The sequence below is a fragment of the Arachis ipaensis genome, chromosome B6 (genome assembly GCF_059453495.1).
Source record: "Arachis ipaensis isolate K30076 ecotype BB chromosome B6, ASM5945349v1, whole genome shotgun sequence".
In the NCBI taxonomy this organism is placed as follows: domain Eukaryota; kingdom Viridiplantae; phylum Streptophyta; class Magnoliopsida; order Fabales; family Fabaceae; genus Arachis; species Arachis ipaensis.
Genome location: NC_142441.1, coordinates 16,198,942 through 16,205,777, shown reverse-complemented (window position 1 = coordinate 16,205,777; position 6,836 = coordinate 16,198,942). Strand labels below are relative to the sequence as shown.

The 6,836-nt window shown below is 28.3% G+C and overlaps 1 pseudogene; it reads right to left on the bottom strand.

Annotated features, from left to right (window-relative positions):
• Nucleotides 1-5,330: 5,330 nt before the first annotated feature.
• LOC107646458 (uncharacterized) lies at nt 5,331-6,214 on the bottom strand (annotated as a pseudogene).
• Nucleotides 6,215-6,836: the final 622 nt, after the last annotated feature.

The following is a 6,836-nucleotide window of genomic DNA, read 5'->3' as shown; positions in this document are numbered from 1 at the left end:
TAAATATCTAAACGACGTCGTTGCACTTCTCTTCTGAAAAGATTGGACCCTAGAGGTCTTTCTTTTTGTTCTTTAGGCCCATCTCGTATAGTTCTGTTTGGGCTTTCTAGCTCCGGCCCATTGTTCAAATTTGTCATCTTTTCAGTTTTCAATGTATTTGGCTTGAGTTGACTTGTGATGTAGTTGGCTGTCTCGATTTTTTGTAATTGCAGATAATACAAAACTTATTTTTATGATAATGATGAAATTGTTTAACTAATAAGGATAAAATTACAAATTATATATAGTTAAATGTTCTCAGCCAAAATAAATAAATAAATAAATGGAATTGAGTAAACATACAATTGAATTTGATTTTAAATGCAATTCATGCAAAGAAAAGGAATAAATTTATCCCTCTTTATTTTAAATTCTTTTCTAATAATAGAAGACAATACCTATTTTTTAAGATAATAATTTAGTTAAATATATCAAATTATCTAAAAAATTTTATCTCAGGACTTTAAATAAGAATAATATTTTTTTAATGCTGAATAGACAAACTTATTTAATAAAAAAATCACAAATAAATTTATCATTTTCAAATTTTAAAAGACTGTTTTATCTCACCATTTATAAAGTTTGATAAAAGATAAATCATGAAATTGTCATTGTCAAACAAAATTTTGAGGGTTTTTTGTTAATTTAATGTTTTTTTTTTAAATTTATTCATTTATTGTTACAATGATCTTTTATTTTGATGGATGGAAATAAAAATCTATTATATACTCATAATTTTTCTACATCTAAAGAATGACTTCTCAATTATAGTATTCTATTACTATATATTGTTTTAAAATTAATTATAAAACCAAAAACTCTTCTATTATTATTTATTTGTCTAAAAAATATCATACAATTATAATGTTAATTTTTCACGTATTGTATAGGTCTTAGTCCAGAGGGTGGAACCTCAAATGAAAATATCACATGGCATATATATAGATAAAAGAAAACTAGAAAAGTATACAAGGTGCTAATTAATATATGGTAAATGCTATGGTGTCTAAAAAGTGGTCCTATTTACTAAAAGAGATTAAAAAATAATATTTAATTTAAAAAATATAATAATAAATAATTTTTAAAAAATCAAAACTTACTACAAAAAGATAAGTTAGGCAAAATTTAAGCACCAACTCATAGACACCATAGAATTGGCCTTAATATATTACAAAATTCAGAAGCCGTTAAGTTGGATCAACAACTAATGATTAAGAATGTTGAGAAGGGCAACTCTGATTTTGATTAAGCACTTAAACAATGACTCAATTCCTTCTTCAAGATCTTAAATGCATGACCCCAATCTTAGTAAATTGTTCTGCAAGTCATCGATGTTTCCCATGTTGAATGCAAAGAACTGCAATGCATCATCCACTTTTACAAATTCATTATTGTCCTCTGTGTTGGATAACATCCTTTTGTTGTTCATGAGTTTTGAAACCAACCGCCACATTTCGATGTGTAGATCCAGAAATAAAGTTTAAAAGGGACTCAAATATGGCAAAACTAGTAACCTAAATTTCTTTCAACAAGTTAACTGTTTGATATTCTTTGTTGATCATAGAAGGGTTGTATTTATTTGTTACAGTAATTACCCAAATCAGTCTTCGAGGATTTTAGAATTGGACATTTTAGTCCCCAAGAAAAATTAATACACAGATTAATCCCCAAGGTTTTATTCCGGCAGACAAATGAGTCCCCAGTAGGGGTAAGCACGGGTAGCGGGTATCCGATTATCTGTCCGAACCGAACCAAACTAATTAAATTGGTTCTGAAACCAACGGGTAATTGGGTCTAACCCGAACCAAACCGAGGACTTTTGTTAGTGATTGGTTCGGGTATCGATTTTGGAGGTGCAGAACCCAAACCAACCCGCAAACCCGATCATATATTAATTAAATAAAAAAATATATATGACTTTTTCATTAGACAATGATTATTCATTATTAATATGTTTGGATTTTAATGAGTTTAGTTTTTAATGTATTTGGTGTTTAACAATTTAGATTATTTCAATTGATGTTACATGTTTATTGTACTTGTTGAATTTTTAAGATAAAAATTTGTTTTTTTTTTTATGAATTTCAAAGTTATCGGGTACCCGATTACCCGAACTGAACCAATACATTCTTAATCGGTTTGGTTTGGTTTGGGTACATGTACAAAAAAATACAAATTCGAACCAAACCGAACCAATTACATTTTTATCGGTTCGGTTCTAATTTTACCATAAACCCGAATCAAACCGACCCGTGCTCACCCCTAGTTCCCAGTTCATTTTTCGGCAGAGTAATTACCCAGATCAGTCCCCAAATATTTTAAAAACGTACATTTTAGTCCCCAAGAAAAACTAGTGTACAAATCAATCCCCAACGTTCCTCTCTGTTAGACAAAATAGTCCTCCATCCAAAAATAAAATAAAATAAAATAATTATTATTATTATTAATTGCAGAATAATATTGTACTATATTTTTTATATTTTTTGGACAAAAATAATGATAAATTTATTCATTAAATTCTTATAGTCACTCAACAACAACAACAACAATAATAATAATAATAATAATAAAATTATTAGAGATTATTTTACAAGAAATTCAAAATTAAAACCATTTGATATTTTGTATTTAATATAATCAAAAGATGTCCTATGTAAAAAAATATATATGTTTGTATTAAAAAATATGTATTAAAAGAAAATATTTTAATTTAAATTTGTATTAAATTCATATTTTTTTAATACAAACATATGTTTTAAAATAATACATCTTTTGATTATATTAAATACAAAAATATCAAATAATTTTAACCTTGAATTTCTTGTAAAATAATCTCTAATAATTTTATTGATTATTATTATTATTATTATTATTATTATTATTATTATTATTATTATTATTATACCATGATTTTTTGTATTTTCTAGATAAAAATAATAATAAATTTATTCTTAGATTCTTATATATGTATTTATATATATATATATATATATATATATATATATATATAGTCACTCAATAATAATAATAATAATAATAATAATAATAATAATAATAATAATAATAATCAATAAAATTATTAGAGATTATTTTACAAGAAATTTAAGATTAAAATCATTTGATATTTTTGTATTTAATGTAATTAAAAGATGTACTATTTTAAAAAATATGTTTGTATTAAAAAGAATATGTATTTAATATAAATGTAAATTAAAATATTTTCTTTTAATACATATTTTTTAATACATACATATATTTTTTTTACATAGGACATCTTTTGATTATATTAAATACAAAAATATCAAATAGTTTTAACCTTAAATTTTTTGTAAAATAATCTCTAATAATTTTATTATTATTATTATTGAGTGAATATATATATATATATAAGAATTTAATGAATAAATTTATTATTATTTTTGTCCAAAAAATACAAAAAATATAGTACAATATTATTGTGCAATTAATAATAATAATTATTTTATTTTATTTTATTTTTGGATGGAGGACTATTATGTCTAACAGAGAGAAACGTTGGGGATTGATTTGTACATTAGTTTTTCTTAGGGATTAAAATGTCCGTTTTTAAAATTTTTGGGACTGATCTGGATAATTACTCTGCCAGAAAATGAATTGGGAACTGATTTGTCTGCCAGAGTAAAACCTTGGAGATTGATCTGTGTATTAATTTTTCTTGAGGACTAAAATGTCCGATTCTAAAATCTTTGGGGACTGATTTGGGTAATTACTCTATTTGTTAATGTTGTAAGTGTGAGGAGTGTATGAAGTTAGTCCTACATCAAAGAAAGTAAGGAGAGTGAATAGTTTATAAGATGAGAGACTCATTAACTTAGTATTTTAAGGTTTTGAGTTGAATGTAGTGTCAGTTCATTTTATGTTCTCTCATTTCTCTCCAAAATCTCCCCGGTGGTGACTCTATTAGAAAGTCAAAATAATATATTTTTTTTCTCCCTCTTTTTCTACAATGAAAGTGATGGAGTTTTGTTTTCCCTCTTGATTTAGTGAAATTATAAGGTGCTGAAACATTATTGCCAAATATAAATATGTGTTTCTTTTGCCAAAATTTTGAGTTGTGACAGTGGTGATGCATTATAGATTATGCCGTGCTATCTTTCAAATGATGTAGAAATATATATCTATAACTTAAGGAGAATGCATATTGATTTAATTTGTTTATTCATCATTATAATAACAAGTCGACAATAATAAAATCATTCATTAGATTCAACTAGGGGTGTGCATGGACCGGGTGAAACCGGGTTTAATGTGACCCAGACCCGACCCGAAATATATACCGGGCCTATTTCTTAGACCCGAACCCGACCCTAGACCCGATGAAACCTATACACTTTCGGGCCACGATTATACCGGGTAAAAACCGGGTGAAAACCGGGCCGTTAACATTATATTACCTTGATACCTTCTTGTAAGTTAGCATGTAAAAATATCCAAATTTCTAAGACTCCAATCATTATTTGACATGGTAAAATTCACTTAGAAAAATATAATAAGAACCAACTCTTCTTTAAAATTAAAGTATAACCATAATCAATACTAATATTGCCTAATAACATCAAATATTTAAATCAATACAAATAATACAAGATTATGCATTAGTCAAAAGTCTTATGCATTTTAAACATAAAATATTAACTTATAGTCTTATATATAATGACTAATAACACAAAATATTAAGGTTTACAACACTTAAATTTCACATAATAATAGCCATCATCCATCACTAATAACACAAAATATTAATTATGTATGATGACCGGGCCACCGGGTCGATTTCGGGTGACCCGAGCTATGGCCCGGACCCGACCCGAAATAATGACCGGGTCTATTTTTGAGACCCATACCCGACCCTAGACCCGATGAAATCACACCAAATTAGCCCCTAAAATGTTCGGGACCGGACCGGGTCTTCGGGCCGGGCCGGGCCATGCACACCCCTAGATTCAACATGTGGAATTTAAGCCCATTACTTATAATTGATAGCAATAATAGAATTTTCATCATTGTTCAACCACCAACTTTGATCAGCTTCAATATTCATTCAAAACACCATGTGTATTTAATACATGTACTAACACTAATCAAGTTGTAAATTAAGTAAAATTATTCTGAACACTTTAACTATGTCCATATATATAGATTCGTTTGAAACAAAGCAGCTATAATTGAAGTCTCAAATCAAATAATGTATTCTGATTAGCAAATTTTCATGTACAAGTGTATGAATATGATATTATTATCTACATAATTTCTTAATAATTATATATGTTGAGAAGTGAAACTCTCGTTCTAATAAGTTGTCTTTCAAATTGCTCAATTCCTAAGTCCAAACTCTTAATGCATAACTCCAAATTTTTCATAGAATTTTAGAAACTCTGAACATACCCAACACTGCTATGCTTTTGAAAGAGAGACTACAATTCTCCGTCAACCTTCTCGAATTCGTTGGCGTTTGATTGGTTTGAATCACAACATACTCTCTTAGGCTGCATGAACTTGGAGACTACTGTTCAACTGCTCATCTTTGGTTTCGCCTTGGAGCCATAGACGAAAGATAACAAAGACTCTAATTGGATCAGTGTGAAGAGTTCTACTTCTTTTAAGCTTCTGATCATGGACATAAATTCATCTTCAGTGTTTAAGGTTGTTGGAATAGTGAAGCCTTTCTTGAATCCCTTGAAAATCTCTAAGGCATTTTGAATTGTCCTTTTCGCCTTCTTCCTTAAGGACAAGTATTTATTACCCTCAGATTGTAATGCTGATTCGCCCCATCTCTTTTTGCAAACGGCCCATTGAAGTCCTTATATATGATCTCTGTTGATTGTAGCAGGACATCTTTGACAGTAGCACAATTATCCAAGAGCATCAGACACCCTTCTAGCAATTCATCGACCGATTTCTTGCAAGATTCGCTTCTGAGTTCTTGTTGCATAGTTTGCAATAGAAGTACCTTATCTCTACTTTCATACAAAGCCTGCAAACCGTTGAATTTAGAGCTTATTGATGAGGTGGAGGCAGCTTCAGAAGCCTTCAACCTCTGGAAATGCTTTGCATATTGCGATATCAAAGGATGCGGCGCAGAAGGCACGCTATTCGACCGGTTGTGCAAACATGAATTCATATTTGTATGGTAGAAATTGCAGCCAAAAAAATTGAGGTAGTTTTTTTCTAATTTAGATGTTGGTATTCTGATGCTACCATATGTTAAAAGTATTTGTTAGGTACCAGACAAATGACACAACAAAATATAAACACAACAAAATATAAAGATGAAAAGTTAGAAATTTGTATAAAATATGAAACAATTGAATAACTTTCTTTGAGAATTATAACTTCTCTCTATTATAAGGAGACTACAATAACACTCTCTCTTGACAAAAGGAGAACACAATTCTCTCTATCATATATAGGAAAAAACTACTCAAAAAAATATTATGTTATTCTATCTGGATGACTTGACTGAAATGAATTAAAGAAAAACTCAATTTATAGGTGAGTTTCTTTAATATGAACCATCCGTCAATTAGAGGTATATAATTCTTCTCTTTTTCAACCATTAAAATTCTAAGGTTATAAACTAAGATTATTTATTACCTTTCATTTTATTTAGTTATTATTTATTTATTTATTTTCTAAAATTAGCTTTACTAATTTTCACAATCTCCTACTTAAAGTTAATTTTGATAAATTTTTAAAATTTATGTTGCTCATGTATTCCATAGGCCGTATGAGGATCTACACTATTCAAACTTTTCTGT